The 24,083-nt window shown below is 39.7% G+C and overlaps 1 protein-coding gene and 1 pseudogene across 1 annotated transcript in view; one reads left to right on the top strand and one right to left on the bottom strand.

Moving 5' to 3' along the window:
• Positions 1–24,083, top strand: part of SNTB1 (syntrophin beta 1) — a 279,512-nt gene that overhangs the window by 28,199 nt on the left and 227,230 nt on the right. The window lies entirely within an intron of this gene.
• On the bottom strand, positions 1,298–1,987 carry LOC116813557 (14-3-3 protein theta-like; annotated as a pseudogene).

The following is a 24,083-nucleotide window of genomic DNA, read 5'->3' as shown; positions in this document are numbered from 1 at the left end:
TAGGTGAATGCTTTTACATTATTGGATGGTAACTCTGTTATATAACATTTGTTACATTTATAATATAACATTTTACATATATATGTGTGTGTGTGTAGGTATGTATGTATACATATCTATGCATAACTTATATCATTATTACATTCTAGGAGATAATGTGGTTTCTGTTCTCTATTTTATTTAATAGAGTTTTTAAAAATAGGTAAATGTGCAGGAAATCTCTAACCAATAAATGTTGTATTTCAATTGATTTTAACTTTTAAAAAACTTTTTTTTAATGGTTTATAAAATGTACTTTTATTTTATGTTACTCTGCTGTTACATAGGGCATAACATTTTCACAAGGCTTTTTTGGGACTACAGTCAATGATTAGCAACACACAACAGTGGTCCAACTCTCTAAATAACAATTGCTAGACAAACTGGACAGCCTCTCACATGTGCACAAATCTGCATGGAAAAGTACTAAAGTTTTAGACTTGGACTTGTGTACTTTAATTTATTTCCCCTTTCTAGTGTATTAAGAAATGACATGCACTTTAATTTGCCAAAAGCAATGCTTGTATTCTGGCAGCAACATGCTACTTCTATCACATAGTAAAGTGAATACCAGAACTACAAAGGCAGGAGGTGTAAGTGAATTTTTATTGGGAAGGGAGGTTGGCAACTTAAACAGCAGCAAATAAAGAGTGAATAAGGAAACTCCCTGTTGCCACAGATACACAAGACCTCCTTATGTGATACAGGAGCCATTTCAGTTTGTGACCCCTAGACAGAGATGGCAAGTGCTTTTCCATTCAATCTAATACTTCCAGATTCCTACTAAAAAGGAATACATTAAGAGCATGGAAAAGTTGCTTATTGAAAGGAAACCCCCGAAGAGTAAGGGAGGGAATGTAGACATTAAGAAGTTATGTGGAACACTCTTTAAATTGTAATTAACTACATTTTCTTATTTTCACAGTAATACAAAACACAGTCACTTGCAGAACTGGTTCAGATTACTTAAATACCAGATACATTTTTAGTCCTCTACATAAGTGTTTGGGAGTTACTTATGTTTATATGAAATGAAGCTATTAATACTTTTCTACAGCAGTACTGCACACCAGGAAGGCCAAGACAAACACAAATCAAGGAATGAAGTTTTCCCAAAGCTGCAGTGTGAAAAGACTATAAACAGTTGATTCCATACACATGAATGGGTTTCTTTGCTATAGGAAATCCCAGTGGAATAAGGAATGGAGATGTGTAAAAAGGTTTCTTGAAGGAAAGAAGGATGACACCCTGTATGGATTTAGTTTTCAGCTCCTTCTGCCTCATCATATTCTTCTACTGCACTGTCTGATGTCCAACGTGTTAGGTTGTCTCTAAGCAACTGCATGATGAGGGTGCTGTCTTTGTATGAGTCTTCATTCATTGTATCAAGTTCAGCAATGGCCTCATCAAAAGCCGTTTTAGCCAGCGTGCGGGCAAGCTCTGGGTTATTAAGAATCTCATAGTAAAATACAGAAAAGTTAAGAGCAAGCCCCAGGCGGATTGGGTGTGTGGGTTGCATCTCTTTCTTGCTTATATCAAATGCCTCTTGGTAAGCTCCTTGGGAATTATCTATCATTTGTTTTCGATCATCACCACATGCAACTTCAGCAAGGTACCGGAAGTAGTCATCCTTCATTTTCAGATAGAAGACCTTACTCTCTGGATTAGTTGCATTGGCTATTAAATATTTATCTAACAATTCCAGGACCATGGTGCAGATGGATCTCAGCTCGGACTCCACTTTCTCCCGATAGTCCTTAATCAGCTGCAACTTCTTGTCGGAGGTGTCGGTCTTCTGCTCGATGCTAGAGATGACCCTCCAGGCGGACCTGCGGCCCCCGACCACGTTCTTGTAGGCCACGGAGAGCAGGTTGCGCTCCTAGTTGGACAGCTCAGCGCCCTGCTTGGTCACTGCCTTTATGCAGGTGGCCATGTCGTCCTAGTGCTCGGCCAGCTTGGCCTTCTGGATCAGCTCAGTCTTCTCCATGGCGGGCGTGGGGCCGGGGCCCCAAAAACTTTTTTTAAAAAAGAGTTTTTTTTTAAAAAAGAAACTCTAAATGTTCGAGGGAAGGCTTCAAGGATTTTGTTTTCTCCTGGTTTCATGGGTTGAATTTTGTCTCCTCAAAATTCATATATTGAAATCTTAACCCCCAGTATCTCAAAAGGTGACTGCATTTGAAAATAAGATTGTTGCAAATATAATTAGCTAAAATGAGGTTATATTGGAGTAGGATTAGCCCCTAGTCCAATATCACTGGTATTCTTATAAAAAGGAGAAATTTGAACACACAGACATGCATGGAGGGAAGACCATGTAAAGAGACACAGCAAGAAGGTGGTCTACCAGCAAGCCATGGAGAGAAGCCCAGGATAGTTCCTTCTCTCACAGCCCCTTAGAGGGAACCAACCCTGCTCACACCGTGATTTTGGACTTCTTGTCTCCAGAATAATGAGACAGTAAAATTCCATTGTTTAAGCTACTTGGCTTGTGATACTTTGTTATGACAGCCCTAGCAAACTAATACACCTGGCTATATGTCAGTAGTGGCTGCCACACAGAATGATATGGTCTCTCCCATACTAGAGACAGACTTTATGTTAGAAATTCCGACTCCACGCCCCAGCTCCTAGGACTTTCCTTGTTCTTCTCTTTAACATTAGACATTTCTAATGTCTACTAAGGTTGAGCTGTGATATAATTTTCCAGAAGGACCTATAGAAGCATCTGAAAATTCCTGAATAAGAATAAGTCCATTCTCTGTTTTGTGAAATTCATAAAAAGAGGTAGGTTGGCCACACACGTATAATACACAGACCTAGTAGGAATGCTGGGCTCTTGCTTTGACTCTATGCTCCATGGCCTTGGGTCACCCACTTAACTTATCTGAGTCTCAGTCTTTTTATTTGTAAGATAGAAGTTAGTCTTTTTGTGACTTTGTAAGTCTAAATTCAAATATCTTTATTACATAAGCCAAAGTAAGTGAATATGTAGTAATAACACTTAATAGTTTTCTTGGTTCTTTTTCTCACCGTTTTCATACATTATCCAAGTGAAAAATACCTTTGGTTAAAAAAAAAGGGGCAAAGTACAGAATGTCTTATAATGCAAAGCACAGTGTCTGCTTCAGCCGTCCACATCCTCCTCAATGCCTAGCTTACTTCCCAGAGGAAACCACTTTTAACAGTTTCCATATTTAGCTCTTTCAGTGGTTACCACCCTAACTTTAAAAATATGCTTATGCTACATTTCCTTGATGATCAACTCTAGACATTATCTGTTTGCTCCCCACCACTTACTACTAGAATCACTGATTCAGCAGACATTCCCAATAGCCTGTAGGTCCACAGACCTCTTTTGGAGTCTCATTCTCTATGGATCTAATTTGAGCAAAGAGCTTTTGCTTCGCTCTAAGGAAACCAGGGATTAGATGATCACGGGGCATAGTACAGGATGAGAAGGTGTTTGGCTTAATTACTCAAGGTCAAATTGGGCCTGAGTTGTAATGAGTTTACTCATATTTTTCTGTCTGACCACATTTATTTTAAATAAAATTAAAACAAAAGGTGAACTTAAAATATTGTATGTTACGTTTATAAAAAGGGAAATTATCTACCCTGATAGCTCATTTCTTTAAGAAGTACCACTTATTAAGAGATACTTAACAGGTATGGTGCTTTATTCTTCAATTTTAAACATGAAGTAAACTGCTATAAAAATGTCAGTTGATCATTTGTGGTGCCAGTTTGATTTGGTTTTGCAGTTTTCCCCTTCCAGAAATTTGCTATTGGCTATCCAAAGAGTAAGACATAAGAGAGAAAACAGAGTTGAAACCATTACTGTTTCTTGGAAACATGGCATTTCTGTAATTCAGATTTTTCTGGAAATGCTTAAAGTAAATGGCTCTGACTTATAATTTAGAAAACCTCATTATCATCCATAATGTCAGGAAAACATATTTTAGGAAAGTTTACATGTTGACCATTTTGGGTTTCTTTGAGCACTGCTCAAAGAATGTAACACATCTGTTGCTCATTTTTAAGTCCCGATTACGTTGAATGACTCACCAAAGTGGAGTCAGAAAACCCTGATGTTAATGGAGTTTCATATTTAGCTACTGTATATGCCATAGTCACAGATAAATATTAAAGCATAGCTTAAGAGGAGATATTCAAGGATATGTCTGCAAACGGGGCAAGCCAATTTGGTGGTGGGGTGAAAAGAAATGTAGAAGGGGTTGTGTTTTCAGCACTTTCTGCTGCATACCAGCCCTCTTTCTAGAAATTCTTTCTTGCCTTGTTGGCTTCATAATAGCACTCTTTCCTGGTTCTCCTGCTCTGACATGGATCTTTTTTTTTTTTTTTTTAACTAGGACATCATTCCTTATATGTCTTCAATAGGCTTTTAATAAGGTGTCATCCACTGTTACTTTTTTGCAACACATCCACCACTTTTTCATCAGCCCCCACCAGTCTTTACTCGATATAATATGTCCAGAGCCCTACGTGGATATATTATATTGTTTTTTGCAGACAACCCTCAAATCCCTTTCTAGACTAGCCTTTGCCTCTATCCTGAACTGCAGGCATGTCCATTGGATGTTCCTACATGGACGACCCAGAAATTTCTCAAGTGTGACATACCTCAAACCAAAACTATCATCTTTCACTCTCCTGTCAAACTCCCTTCTAGGTAACAGACTCATGTTTTATCTATTAACACAAGCCAGAAAACTAACGCTCTGGCTCTGTCCCTGCCTGTCTCTCAGAGTTCATTTTGCCCACAGCTTGCAAATTTTTATTCCTCTTTTTATGCCCTCTTCCTTTGTCCTAGTCAGATCTCATCCTGTTTCTCAATTACAGCAATATCATCTATAGTTCGGCTCTCAGTCATCAGCTTCTAACTCTCCACTTTACAATTTTATTTTATTTTATTTTATTTCATTTCATTTTATTTTGAGACAGAGTCTCGCTCTGTTGCCAGGCTGGAATGCAGTGGCACAATCTGGGCTCACTGCAGCCTCCGCCTCCTGGGTTCAAGCGATCTCCTGCCTCAGCCTCCCGAGTAGCTGGGACTACAGGCGCCCACCACCACGCTCAGCTAATTTTTGTATTTTTAACAGAGATGGGGTTTCACCATATTGGCCAGGATGGTCTCAATCTCCTGACCTCGGGATCCGCCTGTCTCGGCCTCCCAAAGTGCTGGGATTACAGGCACGAGCCACCACGCCCGGTCTTACATTTTATTTTTGGCCAGAGCTATTTTACTTGATAGAGGTGGTGATCATGTCATTTGCCTGCTCGAAAATCCTTGATTAGATCCTATGACTGTCAGGATACGACTGAAACTTCATAGCCTGACATCCAACGCTTTTTCATCTGTGCCTACTGGTCTTTACTCAATATAATATATCCAGGGCCCCGTGTAGAGCCTAACATACTGCAGAGGCCTGATAAATAAATGAATAAACGAATGATGGAGTAGATAAATGAATAAATGACTCACTAGGCATTGAGCCTGCCAAACAGATACATGCATCATGCTGCCAAGAAAGCTATTTCCCTCCTTCTGATATAGGTGAAATCCTATTCAATATGTCATTTTTTTTTTAGTTTTTTTAGACTATTCCAGTCTCAATCAATTGCTTCTCAACTTGTGATTCTGAGACATTTTATTCATGCTACAGTTGTAGCAGTTAATATATGTCAAGGTTATTTATATGTGTGTCGGGTGTTCACAGAGACAGGGACTCTTGATGGCAATGAAGACTCAGCTGCTAGCAAAAAGCCTGATGCTCTTCGGAAATCAATCCATGTTTGAATTCCCACCACCACTAATTTCTTTCAGTCATATTATATCTTTCCTGAAGTCCTACAATAGCTTTATAAGTGTTTTCCCTACCTCCATTTTCATCCTAAAATCTCCTCCTCATTGTCCTACTAGACAAATCCTTTTGTTCTGAAAATGAAAAGTTTGCAGAAATGCCAGAGCATTGATGAAATTAGAGGTCAGGATTCCTGATTTAGAGGTCATTGCCTTCCTAAATGCATCTGAAGTTTCCACCTTTTTTGGTGACTAAAGTTGCTTTAGAGTTTTAGGCACCTTGGGTTGCGAAATAAATAGAATATCATTTTGTGGGGGTAGTAGAGATCTTTCTGTAAGTTTTTAGCTGCTTAGCCATTTCACATTATTTGTACTTTGTGAGTAAATATAGAGTCAGGAAGAAATGTTCCTGGGAACAGGAAGGAGACATATCTAAGCCCGAAGTGAACTTAATGACTTTGTGTTTTCCCTGCTAACAAGAGTCTTGGAACCCACCTGGGTTGTATCAAATAAATACAATTATTGCAGTTCAACTAGGTCATGTTTGTGCGCACACAAAGTTTGGATGTAGCAGAAGTAAATGACTGGACATTGTTAACAGAGCTGTAGTTTGCAAAACAGCAAAGGTTTTCAGACTGGAGAAAGGGAGTGAGTTCAGAGAAACATCAGTCTAACCAAAGTGTTTCTGCTGCTGCTGCAGATGCCACTGTTAATTGGAATTGCTTATTACTTCAGTTACTTTCAATAGTGCTTTGGGGGATACTCTTGCCCTCATATTGTCTAAATCTGTCCCTGTCACTAGTGACTGGATAACCCAGGGCATTTTAACAGGCATCCTATTACCTGACAGTAGGCATCCAGTTTCCTGTATTAAAAGTAGATATTTCTCCTGGGATTTAACCTTCTGTTCAAAGCTTGAACGACTTTGTTAGGAAAAATGTGGTCCTAATAATGTTTTCCAGTCACCTGTGGCTTGCAAAGTACTTAATGCTTATTAACTCATTAATCCTCTTCATGAATCCAGTGAGGAAGGTAGATGTCAAGTTATGTTTTCCTCTTTCTAAGGGCTGTGAATCTGAAGCACAGACTTGCACAGACTGTTTGGGACATAACCATGGCAAATTGGGAGAAAGGGGCCTATCATTTTGAGATGTTCAAACCCAAAATCTAGTGGCTGATTTTTTAAAAATTGTAACTTCAAGGTGGCTCTCCTCTCTATAGCTATCAATCAGAAATCCTCAGTGGGTAAATCTAGCAGGAGGCATTGGCTGAAAAATGAAGCTTTGAGAGCAATAACATCTGCTCAGTTGGGTGGGGAACAGATACTTGTAGTGTCAAGATTGTGATGCATGGTCTTGGGATTTTTCCAAGTTCAACGTGTTTGTCAGTCTTTTGAGGCCCCTATTTATCCATGGGGTAAGGATTTGTTTAACCAACTATTTCCTCCTAATCCTTGCAAAAACATGTATGAAGTACACAACAGCAGATGAAACCATAGTAGGAATTCTTTCAAAGGACCAAGTCTATGGCTCCTGGAAAGTTCTGTCCTTCCCCATTCTAAATCTAGTGGTAGAAATGTATCTTAGTTGAAGATTGGTACTAGATGCTTACTACTAAAACTGGAATGTTAATTCCTACTTCTAATTAAAAGGCCTCATTTCTGTTCCTTAGATCTATTGGTTAGGTGATTTCTTGGGTTCTGGCCAACCATAGAGGGGAACTTTAATCTGCATGCTTCTTAGAGAACCCTATTGCCACCTTATTATTTTCCTAATGAAGTATGCAGAGCCCAAGGACATGTAGATTGTTTATTCATCCATGTTTGCACTTATTCATTTAGGAAGTACTTTTTCATTATTCACCATGTGACAAACATGTGCCAAGCTCCTGGGGGTACTAATATGACCAAGCTTATGGGGGGAAGCAGGTGGGCCATTTAGCAGGAGGCCTGATATTTATAAAAGGCCTCACATTAAGACTCTTGACATTGCTCCCAAACAAAGTTTTATTTTGGTTGTAAATAAGGGTCATTTGCAAAATACAAGCATTTAAAAATATGTGAGAGTTTTGGTAATCCTGCTTTGGCATTTCATAACATCATAACATGTCCATAGGTTTCAAAAGTAGAAGTGACCTGGGCTGGTTAGAACCTCTTGGAGTTTGTAGAAATGGCTCAGACACCCTCCTTGTGTCTCATTACTCTGTAGGAGATCAGGCATCCTTCTCCCCAAGAAACAATGCAGGCGGTAACCCAGGATAAGAGAACATCTGGAAGCAGCCATGGAATATAAATGTTAGATAGCTGGAAGAAACCACAGAGAGCCTTCAGTGTTTATGTGTCAGTTAAGGAAACTGACCTGAAAGAGGTGCAGGGGGATATCCCTAAGACCCACAGGCAGTTCACGGCACAGTGAGACTAGAATGGAGGATTGGTAATCTGAGGAGCTCTGCTGTTTCTTCCATAGAATTGGGCCCTTGATAAACATACATGTGCATGTGTCTTTATAGCAGCATGATTTATAATTCTTTGGGTATATACCCAGTAATGGGATGGCTGGGTCAAATGGAATTTCTAGTTCTAGATCCTTGAGGAATCGCCACACTGTCTTCCACAATGGTTGAACTAGTTTACAGTTAATGGGTGCAGCACACCAACATGGCACATGTACACATTTTTATGTAACAAACCTGCACGTTGTGCACATGTACCCTAGAACTTAAAGTATAATAATAATAAAAAAAAAAGAACTGGGCCCTTGACAAAAGAATGGCACTTATACTGTGCTTTACCCTGTTACATGGTCCTCTGCACCACTCCCTAGGCATGGGCTGATGTCAGCTTCTTTCTCTTCCTTCCTTCCTTCCTTCCTTCCTTCCTTCCTTCCTTCCTTCCTTCCTTCCTTCCCTTCCTCCTTCCTTCCTTCCTCCCTCCCTCCTTCCTTCCTTTCCTTCCTTTCTTCTTTCATTCTTTCTTTTGTTCTTCCTTTCTTTGTCTACCCCCGCCTCATCGCTCTCTTTCTTTCTCTGTCTTTTAAATTGAGTGCACCCTGGTTTTATACTTACTGCTAGTATCTTTTTGCTATACTCCTCCCTTGTTCCTACCAGCAATGGAGGTTGGCCCACATCAAAAGCAGAAAGTTTGGTTTTAATCAGAACAATATTTGCATTGTGAGCTTTGATCTTGACTTCTGCCTGGGGCCAGAGCAGGACTTCACCGCAATAGTGAACTCAAGTCCCCGTGTTCTCCTCTCTGAAGCTGGGATCACCAGGATGTGGTTAGTATGTTGCGGAATGAATGTCGCTGGGATTCAAAGCCTGCAATGAGTTTTTTCGTTAAGTCCCAACTATATGAGAAAGAGAGAGAGAGCGAAAAAAACCCATACAAAGCAACATCTCCCTTCTCCCCTCAAAACACAAAGAAGACAAACTAGGCCAGATTGACTATTTTCCTGTTTCATCCTGTTCTTATTCCTTTTCTTTGAGTTTTAGACAAGTATGTTATGACAAAAATTTAACTCTAGATTTTCCCTGAAGTTTGTAAATTCTTTGAGCCGCCTCATAGATAGTACTGCTCAATGTGCCAAAGACTTCAAACAAGCCCAAACTTAACATTTTCCCCTAGAAACCTGCTCTTCTGTATGGGCGTGGTGGCTCATGCCTGTAATCTCAACACTTGGGGAGGCTGAGGCAGGTGGATCACTTGAGGTCAGGAGTTTGAGACCAGCCTGGCCAACATGGTGAAACCCCATCTCTACTAAAAATACAAAAATTAGCAGGGCGTGGTGGTGTGTGCCTGTAGTTCCAGCTACTTGGGAGGTTGAGGCAGGAGAATGGCTTGAACCCAGAGGCAGAGGTTGTGGTGAGCCGAGGTTGTGCCACCGCACTCCAGCCTGGGTGAGAGAGCGAGACCCATCTCAAAACAAACAAACCAACAAGCAAGCAAACAAACCAACAAATCCTGCTCTTCTTTGGTTTTTGTAATCTGCCACCAGGTTGCCAAGCTAGAAACCTTGAATTCATCTTACACTCCTCTCTCATTCACCACATTCTGTCAATTCTGCCACCTAAACGAATCCAATTACTGCCTTCCCTCCACTCCGTATGCCACACAGCTGCCAGGGAGATCTGTCTAAAATGCAAATGTGATTGTGCCATCCTCCTCCTTAAAAAGCTCTGTGCATTCCCTAGACTCAGAGTCACACATGCACACTCTTAAGCATGAGATAGCTACATGGCCCTGGCTGCAGCTCAGCGAGGTGGCCCTGCTATAACCCATGCTGCAGCCACACTGGATGTCTGACCACACCTTAATGGGGTGTGCTCATGAATGCCTCTGCATCTTTGCTCCAGTTAATAACACCACCTGCAATATTCTTTCTCAACTGGTCACATTTTGTTCTTTCTTCTAGATTCAGCTCACTCTCTCCACATTTAAGTCTTCCAAGGCCTCTCAGGTAGTTGGTTGCATCATCCTCCCACTTGGATTTGATTTACTGGAAGGAACATGGGCTTTGGAGTTTCACAAACAAAACTTAAGAACCTGTTCCACTCTGAATGTCATTGCTTCAACCATAACATAGACACAGTGCCAGCTTCACAGAACTATTGAGGGAATTAAACAAAGAAGCACTTGGTTTCCGATAAATATTAGTTTCCTTTCTATAGCAAATTTTACATAGAAAATTGCATGGTGGTTAAAAGTCTATAGCCCTGAATCCAGAAGATGTGGCTTTAAGCCTAGCTCCACCACGTACTTACGTGAGTGACCTTGAACGATTACATTTACTTGAGCAAATTATTCTCCTTTCGATGTCCTTATCTCTATAATAATAGTACCTACTTGATAAGGTGCTTGGGAATATTAAACGAGATAAATATAAGGTTATTGTATTTGGCACACAATAATCACACAGTGGGTTTTGGCAGTAATCTTTTTTTTCCCATACTTGCCCTGCTGTATCATAATTATTTGTTTACACATTTTTTTCCCTATTAAGGATTCCTAAAAGGACCAGATGGTGCCTTACTCATACTTGTATCCTCAGGGGCTACCATGGAACACAGTGTAAGTGTTCAGAAGTTACTTCTTCAAATGGATAAGGCCTGGCACATTTCATCTGAAGTTTTACTTCTGGACTGTGGTCAGCCACACAATCTGGAATTTGTCTAGGGTACTGCTCCATGCTCACATCCATGCCAATCTCTCTTTATTTTTATTATTTATGTATTTATTTTTAATAGAGATGGGGTCTCACTTTGTTGCCCAGGCTGGTCCCAAACTCTGGGCTTAAACAATTTTCCTTCCTCAGCCCTCCAAAGTGCTGAGATTACAGACATGAACCATTGTGCGTGGCCTCAATCTCTCTTTAAAACCCACTTCAAAACAGGGTTCTCTAAGAAGGTTTCCTCCATATTACCCCAAGTTCATTCAGAGCTCTCTTTTAAATCTCAGTTCCAGTTGCCTTGCTGATTTTTTTTAAATTATTATTTCACATGTATGTCCTCAGTGGGCTTTTTTTTCAGTTCTTAAATTATTTCATTTGTTTATTTTTAATTTTAGGGGCTATGTAGTTGACATGTAAATGATAGGGGACTGGACTACCTCCCTGCTGTGATCTGTGAGTGATCTTGCTGCCACCAACAGTAGCACACTTGTTGTGGGGGCTTTCATTGAATAGTGTGTTACCTGGTCGGGTTGCCTCTCATGGTAGCATCTTTTTTCCCCATCTTCTTTTCTTTTTCTTCTCTTTCTGTTCTCTCCAAGGGCCCCTCCAGCCTTGAATGAGTGTTGTGATCCCTGTTTTAGACTAGAGGAACTTCCATTCCTGCCCTGGATCCCAGAGCCCATCAATTTAAAACCTGTTCTCTCCTCTTTCCTATCTGTGGCAGGCATACACAATGTGGGTTGCTTCTCACCCTTCTCATTTCAGCTTAGTTGACTTCAGTGGCATTGGATGTCAGGAGACATTTATCCTCCTCCTTTGCTTGTTTATTTTACACACATGCACAAACACACACACACATTTTAAAAGTGTGCGTCTGGCTGGGCGTGGTGGCTCACACCTGTAATCCTAGTACTTTTGGAGGCCGAGGTGGGTGGATCACTTGAGATCAGGAGTTTGAGACTAGCCTGGCCAACATGGTGAAACCCCGTTTTTACTAAAAATACAAATAATTAGCTGGGTGTGGTGGTGTGCACCTATAATCCTAGCTACTCAGGAGGCTGAGGCAAGAGAATGGTTTGAACCTGGGAGGCAGAGGGTGCAGTGAACCGAGATCACGCCACTGCACTCCAGCCTAGGCGGCATAGTGAGACTCTTGTCTCAAAAAAAAAAAAAAAAAAAAAGAAGAAAAAAATTGTGTGACCCTAACCCCATGTGTGAGAGACAATCTAGAGGGTTCTGGACAGGACAGATATAAAACAGATACAGGTCGGGCACAGCGGCTCATGCCTGTAATCCCAGCACTTTGGGAGGCCGAGGCAGGTGGATCACTTGAGGTCAGGAGTTCAAGACCAGCCTGGCCAACATGGTGAAACCTTGTCTCTACTAAAAATACAAAAATTAGCCGGGTGTGGTGGCACATGCCTGTAGACCCAGTTATTTGGGAGGCTGAGGCAGGAGTGTCGCTCGAGCCTGGGAGGTGGAGGTGGTTGTGAGCCAAGTGTGCGCCACTGCACTCCAGCCTGGGCAAGGGGAGTGAAACCTTGTCTCAAAACAAATACATACATAAATAATAAATAAATAAAATAAAATAAAACAGATACAAAACGTGTTGAAACACTGTTAACATAATTCTTAAGAGCAATATATTTTAGATTTCAGTTAGTAGGGCTAAATTATAAAGATGCTCAGAGAGCTTGATGTAAATTAAAGCTCTCTGTTTGGGTTTAAGTTTCAAAAAAAAAAAATGAGGCATGGTTTCATTTTGTTTTGAGCATGTTTTTCTATTTCGTCATGTCACACCCTCGAGCTGAAAGTGATTTTTGATTAGGGAGAAGACAGAAACCAATTAAGGGCTTCTCCAGTCCAAATGGAGTGACTACTAGAAAGAAGCTATAAGCATACTACACTTGCATTTACACAATCTTAATGCATTTGTTTTCTTAGAGAAGAAACTTAAACACTTGTGATGCAATGGAACAGAAATTTTTTATACATTTTTCCTAAATCTGTCTTTTTCTTTATTTTCATATGGAAACAGAAATTTGTCAGGTGCATTTTTCTTCAGAATAATTATTTTTCCACTCTTCAGATGACAGAAATGGTAGAAATGAAAAGAGAACATACCACCTAGCATTTTCTTCCATTTTATAAATTTGGATCTTTTATCTCATTCTCTGGATTCAGAGATTCTAATTATTGTCTGGGTCCCTGGACCTTTCTCTTTTCCCAAAACCTTGTTCACCTCCCTCTGGGACGGAGCAGATTCCCTTCCTGAGGATACTGAGCTGCTAGTTTTATTCTGTTCCGCCCACAAATCCAGTGTTGCTGCATCTCTAAAGCCTCTTTGATCTCCTCCCACGTAATAACTTACTTTACCCTTCCACTGAGTGACCAACCTCCTGGGTAAAAAATGACAATCCAGGAAATAGATGATCCAAAGTGACTCTTTTTGCTATAGTATTCTGAGATCATTATTTCGCACCTCTACCCATTCCCTAGCCTAATTAAAATGTCTGTAAACATGAGTACTAGACATAAACTGCATAAGAAAATAAGCACAGACCATTGAAATTAGATGGTTCCATCATTAAAGGTCTGTAATTAAAAAAAATTTTTTTTTGAGACAGAGTTTTGCTCTTGTTGCCCAGGCTGGAGTGCAATGGCACAATCTCAGCTCACTCCAACCTCTGCATCCTGGGTTCAAGTGATTCTTCTACCTCAGCCTCCTGAGTAGCTAGGATTACCAGCGCCTGCCATCACACCCAGCTAATTTTTGTATTTTTAGTAAAGACAGGGTTTCACCAATGTTGGCCAGGCTGGTCTCAAACTCCTGACCTCAAATAATCTGACTGCCCTGGCCTCCCAAAGTGCTGGGATTATAGGTGTGAGCCACTGTGCCTGGCGTAAAGGTCTGTACTTTCAAAGATACCTCTCTCAAACTATATTTATATTCTCCTTTTTAATACTGGAGACCAAATTTTTGTAAGATCTGGTTTTCAGATAAGCACTTGAAATAAGGCAAAAAAAAAAATGCTTTATTACTAGACCTAGCTCGTATCTTAAGGAGAGAGGTGGATGTCGTCTGTAGGGAATGTGAAGCCAAGGAAAGGATCCACACTGACCTCACTTTCTGCAAAGTGGATGGTGGTGGTTTCTCTTGTTACTTTGTATCATCAGTTCCTCCACCAGCATCAATATTTGTTGGGAGGAAAAGCCACCTGGCAATGTAGGATCAACGAATAGGAGAAGGCATCACAGTCATGACTACTGTAGAGTCAAATGTTGAAGCAGCTACCAGGATAAACTGGTAGGAAGAGATGCATTTCCTGATAGAAAAGACAGCTAGGATGCATACAAATATTTCCCAGACAATATAGTGACTGGTTACAACCAACTCCCATTGATTAGTAAGAGAACAACTACGTGCAATAGAGACAACACTGAGCTAAGATTTCAACCCTGTTTTTGTTCTCGACCCTGTCCAACAGCAAACTTGTTTTTGAGTTTGAGTAAATCACATAATAATATTATGTATTGGGCATATAGTGAGCATTCTTTAGGCATTGTGCATATGCTGATCATCTATTGTGTAGGAAACCATCCAAATCTTCATAACTTTAAAAAAGTATTCTTTCTTACCATTCTGGGGATTAATGTGCACAGCTCAGCAGCTCTTTTTGGGGTACCTCCGTATGGTTGCAATTAAATTGTCAGGCATTGGAAGGCTCTACTCACCTGACTGCAACCCGTAGGCTGAGATGGCTGGATCAGTTGAGGATTCTTGCAGCAGCTCCCTCTGTTCAGTGTCTCCATGTGGTTGACCTGGGCTTCCTCCAGCATGCTGATCTCAGATAGTGGGACTTCTTACATGGCTGCTGGCCCTACCGCCCCCTCAACCCAGAGTGAGCATCCAGGAGACAGGAAGTGGAAGCTACTAGTCTCTGAAAGTCTGGGCCTACAAACTGGAGCAACATCCACTGGTCAGAGCAGTCTCAGAGCTCCTCGAGATTAAAGAAGAGGAGAAACTGACTCACTTGTCAATGGGAGGAGTGTCAAAGCAGGTGCGGTCATCTTTACTATGTTTCTTAATACTTCTGGAAAAGGTTCTGACTGGGTTCCTCTTGTCCAGAAATCTGCTTGAAAAAAGGATATAAGGAACTATTGCCAAATGATGATCAAAATAATCAACGCTATTGGTGCTAAAACTGTGCCAAAAGCCACACTTCCTCCAGCTGAAATGGGGGCTTGTTCTACCCTTTTTGCCCTGAATTTCAAATAGAGGGACCCTGGGTCTCAACTGGCTGATCCACACAGTCAGATGCCTTGTCTGGACCTGCCAGGTGAGGCAAATGATTTGCATTCATTACCTCTATGTCCACAGGCCAAGAGAGAGGCTGGAAGTCTGTCGTTCTTTTGAGGCACCCACTGGTAATGTGCATCAGTCTGATTAGTAGCTTCTCCACCTGGGTGGGGAGCCACTGAGATGGACCTGAATTTTCTTTCATTCCTGCCCTTTCTTAAGAAGTAGATCAAGTCTCTGTCTCTTCTAAAAATGTGAGGAGGGCAGGGATGCATCAGGCATTTTCTTCTTCCCCATACCATCCAAAACTCCAGGATTATTGGCCATCTTTTGCAGAGAAGAAAACTGAGGCTCGGAATAGATTCACCAAGTTTCCAGAGTAACAAGCTGATAAGGACTTGAAGCACATTCGCAGGACATCATCCTCTCTCTCGACATCTCAAAAATCAAACAAATATATGTGTGGCAAATCTTACTACCTCCCCAACACGCTACTCCCAAGACCCACCCCTACTTATTTCTCTCCATATCCCTTATTACATTACCATCTTGCATAGTGTAAGTGTACTCGTTCATGTGTTTGCTGTCTGCCCCTCCTCCCATTATAATTGGATCAAATATAAATGATATCATTGGAATATAGAAGAGGTACCAATGTAGCTAGTGTTATTTGCACACACGATGTACCATTGTGTACCCGATAGTACTCAGTTAATACCTGCTGCCTTTAGAATGTCCCCTTTATGAAGTTCTGAAGATATGGGCTGCCATGCACCAATCACTACTGGCTGTAGGGTACTCGCACATGGCTGAAGTTCTAGTGCTGGTGTTGATTCACTGGGACTTGAACAGCATGAGGTCAATGCATTCCATAGGAGACTGCGGTAACATCATGTACAGGTGGGATAAGTCTCTTTTCCAGATAAGATGTTCCTGGCTTAGCTGCTGTTTTCTGTGACAAGTTTTGTGGACAGGATCAATTGCCTGCCTTTCCAGCAGTGCACTTAGAACCTCAAAACAACTGGCTCTTGGGCAGATCAACAAACCAATTGAATGCAGTTGAAATTTAAAAATCTGAGCCACAGAAAGATATTGTTGCTTGGCTGGGTTGTGACTATCTTCCCTGGGTAATCCCTGCAGGACTTTTGAGGGGAGTAAAGAAGTGGCATCTCCCATTTCATCCATCAGTATCATCATTTAGGAATTATCAAGAATGAGAGAGAGTTAGTCTTGGAATGTGCAGAAAGGTATACATGCCAGTTACCAGTATATTAATAAAAATGCCACTGTGCTGAACAAACAACAGAGCATAATAAAAGACTACTATGGAAAGAACTTTTTATTGTGGTACTCTTGCAATGGCTTTAGGTGTCTGATTGCATTTAAGGCTCAGAACAATCCTCTAAGGAACTATAATCTCCCTTTCACAGATGAGGAGGAAGAAGAACAAAGAGGCTAAGTGATTTGCCCAAGGTCTCACAGTAATGAGTGTCAGAATCCAGATTTGAACCAAGACAGTCTGGCTGTAGAGCCCATGTTCTAAATAGCTATACCACTAGATCCTTCTACTACCTTTTTGGTGTTTTGTTGTTAACATTTTCAAGGTCTAAAGAGTGGATAAGCAAGCCAACTAACTTGCAAGCTCTTTGTGTTATTGAAATATATATGCATGGTGTGTGTATGAACACTTTATATACACTGTGTACAATTATAAAGTACTTTGGAGTAGGAGGGGGTTTAGAAGTTTATTTCAGCTTCCCACCCAATGCAGGGGTCCCCAGAGAATCATCATTCAGCTTTCCTTGAACTTTAAGATCAGATGAATAAAAATACTAAGGGTCAACATAAGCGCTGATGCTAATAATTGCTGTAACTATGGAAACAAACTAGAATACAAAGGACAAAAAAAGGTTCTTAAGAGAGAATTAAAAAAAGAAAACTGAAATTCACTATACACACACAAAGTAGTGGCTAGGCTTGGGAACCAAAATAAATTAATAAAGGCTGGAAAATGGAGGAGAGTAGGGTGAGAGAAGTATAAGTACTAGGTTTCTGGCCATTTGTAAAACATAGTTAAACACTTTGTTTTGATTACATAAATATTTTTGTGTTTGTGAAAAAAACTCTGGGATAATCATTCATATAATTAGAAATAAGATGCCTGGCTTCTAAATGGGCATAGAATATAAAACATAGCCTATTTAGGAAAAGAAATAATGGAAGAGAAACAGTAAGAAAACAAATGAACAACAGCAATGAACCCCAATGTGTAAGCTCCATGGCAAATACATAGCTTTACATTTTTCTATTAAAATATAAAATATACCAAAGTAGATATAACAATGATATGCAGTGATTTGCATTCATTACCTAATGACTAAAAATATTCTAGCCAATTATAGCACTATACAGTATTTTGTTGGTTAACATCTTCTCTAATTACTTGGAAGATACACTATGTCTTATTCAATTTGGTATTGCCAATATATAATTGGTGTATGATTGGTGCTCAGATATATGTTAAATGACTTATTGAATTTTTAAAAAATGAGTGGATAACAATATAAGGAAAATAGTAAAGAAAAAATATTATCTATAGGAGAGTGGGTGATTATAAATGTATAATCAATAGTGAAGACATAATGAAATGGAAACTTTATGTGCCAAAGAGCATTGCTATAAGCCACTTGGGGCAAAAACTGTTGGAAATACAAAAATAAATTGGTGGTAAGAGTGTGGGCTTTATAATCAGTCATACCTGGATTTGAATCACGGCTCTGATATTTAGTAGGTTGGCCAATTATTTATCCTTTCTGAATCTTATTTTCATCATCTACAAAAATGAGACTAACCTCGTTGTGAGGATTAAGTGAGGAAATGTAGGTAAAAGTGAGGGAGGGAGAGATGTATCCTGTTCTCTGTGGCTATGCAGCATTTGGTCAATAAATATCCCGAGAGTGAGAACCCTCTTCTTGTCATTTTCACAGTTCTTTAGTGCCAGTATAATGCGTTGTTCTATTAAACATTTCAAATGGCTGCTGAGTACTAAATAATTTTAAAAAGAAGAGCACCATAAACTCTGTTTCCTTGCTTAAAAACAGAAATCTAACTGTAGTGGCTTTACAAATTAGGGGTTTGTTTTCTTACATAAAGCTCAGACATAGGTGATCAGGTGTGGCTCCATGAATTTATGAAGGATACAACCCCCTTCTCTCCTTCAGTTCAACCAACCTTAGCACTTTCTTTCCATGCTCCAGGTCACAGAATGGCTTCTGAAACTCTAGGTATCATGGCCACTGCTGTGACTTGAATGTGCTCCTCAAAAAAAAAAAAAGTGTTTTGTAAACTTAATACCGAGTGCAACAGTGTTGGGAGGTGGGACCTAGTGGGAGTGTTTAGGTCATGAGGGCTTCATCCTCGTGAATGCATTAGTGCCAATTATTAAAGGGCTCAAGGCTGTGAGTTCCATTTCTTGCTCTCTTGCATGCATGCTTTTTTTGCCTGTCTGCCTCCCACCATAGGATGATGCAGCCAGAAGGCCCTCACCAGATGCCAGCACCTTGATATTGGACTTCTCAGCCTTCAGAACCATGGAAAATAAGTGTCCTTTCTTAAAAGTCACCTAGCCTGTGATATACTATTACAGAAGCACAAAATGGACTCAGACAACCACAGTCTACATTATAGGAAGAGGAAGGGCAATAGTCAAGGACATTTCTTCCACTTCGCTTATCTCTCTTCAAAAACTCTCCTGGAATCCCTACCCACAAATTCTACTTATCTCTTATACCATCCATTACTCCCTATAAAGAAGACAGAGAAATGTTAGTTTTTTAGTTTTTTTTGTTTTGTTTTGTTTTGTTTTTGAGACAGAGTCTTGCTCTGTCACCCAGGCTGGAGTGCAGTGGCACGATCTTGGCTCACTGCAAGCTCCACCTCTCAGGTTCAAGTGAATCTCATGCCTCAGTTTCCCGAGTAGCTGGGACTACAGGTGCCTGCCACCATGCACGGCTAAATTTTTATTTTTAGTAGAGATGGGGTTTCACCATGTTGGTCAGGCTGGTCTCAAACTCCTGACCTCAGGTGATCCACCTGCCTCGGCCTCCTGGAGTGCTAGGATTACAGGCATGAGCCACTGTGCCGAGCCGTGAGTTTTTTTTTTTAAGCTGGAATCTTAGCCACCCCATATAAAATAGAGGTTCTAATGTTAGTGAAGAAAGGGAGAATTGATATTAGGGAGGCAACAAAGAAGCTGTCAAAATGATTGATGGTTTTCTTGGATGGGAACTTCTTGCATCACTTATTAAAGTCTACACTTAACGTATTTAATAATTTTATGTCTAGTGGGTTTACTTCAGCTGAGCAGGGCCTGGGGTGGGGTCCTAAAGTAACTGATGGAGCTTTCCTTTGTGAGTTTTATCTGATATATATTCTCTGAGAGATTGAATTTAGAAAGTAGGGCAATTGAAAATGGCTAGGGATTACTGAAGGGTATTTATTAATTTATTTGACTGGTAATACAAACATTAAAAAAATCAACAGGGGCAAAAGAAAAAACAACTAAAAAGTAATTTTTTCTTCACCCTTGGCTCTCAGTTATTCAGCTCCTGTCTTTAGAAGTAACCACTGTGACTAACCACTATTTAAGTTTTGTGTAGACTTCTGGGTAAAGTCACTGCTTATAATGCATATATGGATATGTAATCTAGTTTATTTTTTTAAGCAAATGAGACCATATCAGACATACTTCTCTGCACATGGAATATTTCACTTAAGAGTATTTCTTGGATATCTTTCCAAGTCATACTTGAGAAGCTGCCTCCTTGTTTTTAACAGCTGGCTAGTGTATCATTGCATGGATATACCATTATTTATTCTCTTGATGAACTGTATATACAATAATTTATTTGGCTGGACATTTTGTAGAGTCCAATATTTTGCGTTATAAGTAAGACTATAATGAATGACCTTGGAAATATGTCATTTTGTGTTTGTGTAAAAGTACTCCAAGACTTAGAATTTATTCTGAGTCAAAAGGCATTTGACCTTATGACTTTGAGAACGTTGCCAAATTACTCTCCATAAGTATCATGGCAGTTTTCACTCTACTAACAGTGTTCTGATGATATATTTTTGCTCATTACATTGTGTGACCAAACACTTGGTCTTCTTTGGAAGGCCAAGGCAGGAGAATCGTTTGACCCCAGGAGTTCAAGACCAGCCTGGACAAAATAGCAAGACTCCATCTCTATAAAACAAACAAACAAACATTTTGGTGTTTGCTCATATAATAAACAAAAAAAAAATCGTAGGTTGAGTATCATATTGTAAATTTAAGAGCTAAAAAAAATTTCTATTTATATTCTTTGCCCATTTTTCTCTTGGGTTGGTTAATTCTTAGAGGTTGTCTTTATAATTTAAGGAAATTAGCCTCTTATTAGTTGCAAATGTTTCCCATTTGGTTGTTACTTTGTTTATGGTATTTTTCATGCAGAAAAAAATTTTTAACTGTTATGTAGTCAAGTTTATTGACTTTTAAATGGCATGCAGATTTTACATCATATGTAGAAAGTTTAATATCTCACATTAAGATTGTTTTAATAGGTCAATTTTTTCCTAGTTAGTTTTGTTTTTCCAAAGGGTAGCACAAAGACCAGTGTAACTGCAAGCTACAAGGAAGCCAATTTTAGCTCCTCCTGGAAGAAAGAACATTTTAACAATTAGTCCAACAATGAAATCAACTCCTTGTTGTAGTTTTCTTCAGGGTTTGGTAAGCTAACCAATTTAAGAGTATTCCAGGAAGGCTGTATTTCTTATTTCTGCAGTCCTCTATCTACTTTCCAAGAAGAAATTTACTTTTTACAATGGGCATCATTACCAGGCAGTTCTTGGAAAACAAACACATATAGTAATGCGATATATAAGACTCATGATATCTATTAAAAAATAGCAAAAGAAATTTAATGGAAATTAATAAATTGTTCTAGAGGAAGAAGTTTTTTGAGATAGTTCAGTATAGTGGTGAGAGAGTGAGCTTCTTAGTCAGAAAGGCTAGTTCAGATCCAATTCTGTGCCTGGCTATGAACCTCTGAGCCTCAGTTTCCCCATCTTTAAAACGGAGATAGTAATACTACCTACTACATAGGATTCTTGTCAGGCACTCTTAAAAGTCTAAAAGTTCTATGCATTTTTTAAAAGTTTAAGTGTTCAATAAATATTAGTTATTTTGTTATTACTCTATTTGGATGCAATTCCATTGCCTAGTATTTTTTTCTTTCAGCAAGCATTTATTGAGTGCACACTGTGTACTAAACACTGTACTGGATTCTGGGGTATAAACAAGAGTAAACAAGGTACCTGTTCCCAAAGACCATAGCCTTAGGTTTTACAGAGGTATGGAGGCAAGATATTGATAAAATTTACTTATTAAATCAATAAGGCCCCAAAGCACCATGCATTTGTAATCTAGAGTATGAATGGCACATATGGCAAAGTAACATGTTGGCAATGAGCCTATGAATGAATAGCAGCTGGATTGCAAAATCAAGGAGAAGCTTTTCCCCTACCCTCCAAACCCAAACAATCCCCTTCTTTCATCAGGTAACAAGAGATGACAGCACAGGGATCAGGTCCTAATGCACAGCCTTTCATGGCCCCAGTCCTGCTTTTCATTCTGATTAGAGGATAAAGGAAATGGGTTTCCTGGCTGGTCTCATCCTGGTAAACATTTTGCCTGCTTTGCAGAACCGCTACCCTATTTAAGTGCAATTTGCTGGACCTGCAGTTGGTTGAAAACAGCAGGGCCTTTGTCAGTGAATAGAGCTGTAGTGACAGGGAGGACATTTATAAAAATGCTGGTGTGTCTCATGCCCCGTGCCAGCTGGTGCTATTAGTGCTCTTTTATGTGCCTCTTGAAATATACTATAATAAATCTTTAAAGGAAAGCCAGGGCATAATGAGTAATCAAATTCAGTCCTCTGGAATTCATTGCAATGGTGGCTTCTAAACGTGGGTATTGCCCCACCAGAAATGGAAAACTGAGAAGTTAAGAAAAACAGGTTGTTCTTGAAAACATATCAGAGACATTTTTGGTAAAGAATCCTATGGGCCCTCTTCCAGTGTCTTTATTTTTATTAAGAACTAGCAATCCATGAGCTGAAATACACAGACTGCTGGAACCCAGCCTTGATGTGAATCCTGCATCTTAGTCTGAGTTACTATTTTAATAAAAAAGAAACACTTCTATTAAAAGTCTCTGGGTGCCCCATCAAGTATCCTATATCTATGCAATGTTATAATTGTAGAGCTTGTACCATAGTGTAAGAAAATGTCTGGGAAGTGATGACTGAAAAAAGCAGTTTTCTTCCAGCTGGCATCTACCTGATGATCACCCCATATGTATATGGTCAAGGTGCTGAAGAGATCTCACCAATTAAAAATACTTGATACGTTTGGGTAATACAATGTGTTCCAAGTTTTCTCTTTTTCTTTTTTAATTTTATGTGCTGTAGAATAGTTTAAAATGATCAAAAATAAAAGAACTGTGGTTAGGTATGTATGTCTACAGACCACCCATTATTCTCTCTTCTGGGCAAAGTCTAGATCAATTTTTCCATTTGAGCCAGAGCTTCCTATTTGCAACTATAGAGATTAGTGTCAAATGCTTGGAGCTGCTAACATAGGAGTTAGTTAACTATGGCTTGTGGGTCAATTCCAGCTTACCATCTCTTTTTTGTTTATTTGCCTAGAAGTTAGTCTGTGCTTATTGTTTGTTGTAACTGTAGGTGTCAGAGGCTAAAATTTCTGCTGGCGTCCTTGTTTTTAGGGGGTCCCTGTTGTCTTGGGTTTCCCTAGAGACTCCTTTATAAATAGAATCTGAGCCTCACAGTTCTTTTCAGCTATCATCCTCTGTTATACTGGAATCCTACTGATGTGGCACTAAAATGCAGGTGGTGGTAAAGGGGAAGCACTCGATAACCCTATGATTTGCTCTCAGTCTTTAATGATTCCATCATTATAGATTTAAGAACCTTTTAATTCCTTTCCTTGTTTATAGTCTTTGCTCATTTTTCTGTTGGACTGCTTAACTTTTGTGTGTGTTCTTTATAGTTTTAAGAAGTTAGCCTCTTGTTAGTTGCAAATCTGTTTCCTATTTGTCTTTTGACTTTATGGTATTTTTTCATGCAGAAAAAATTTTAAATATTAATAAATTTTACTATAAAATTCTTTACAAGGTCTTCAGGGTTTTTTTCACCCCTTAGTAAATGAGACAGGAAGACTAGATGGAGCTGGAGTTGGGTATTTCCCTTCTCACAGGTCAGTTGGGCTCTGATTTATCAGAGAGAGCTCTGATAAAATCTTACTAGGTTAGGCTCTGGTAAAATAGTCTTCCTCAAAGACAGGTCGTGTTAAGGAGAACAGAACAGTCTGTTAAAAATGGTTGCTTTTCCCCTCCCCCTGCAGGAAGGATGAGGGGATTTTTCTTTGACCTTTACTGTGCAAACCTGGTTAAGCTTCAGCAGGTAAAACTCATACAAATGTGCCTCACCCACCTCCTTCAGGCTGGGTCTCCAGGAGTTTTTAATTTCTGAAGCTAGGCCAGGCTCAGTCTCCAGTAATTAGTAAATTATCCTTTAAATATGTCTACCCAACGCTGGCTCCAGTGAGATTTCCGCCCCAAATAAGATATAATTCTTTGTATCTACCCCTCTCTTTGGTTTTAGCAGTGGTGATTGGATCTGTGACCTCACTTCTCTGA

This window comes from Hylobates moloch, unplaced genomic scaffold, assembly GCF_009828535.3.
Source record: "Hylobates moloch isolate HMO894 unplaced genomic scaffold, HMol_V3 SCAFFOLD_9, whole genome shotgun sequence".
Classification (NCBI taxonomy): Eukaryota; Metazoa; Chordata; class Mammalia; order Primates; family Hylobatidae; genus Hylobates; species Hylobates moloch.
This window is presented reverse-complemented; position numbering and strand designations above follow the sequence as displayed.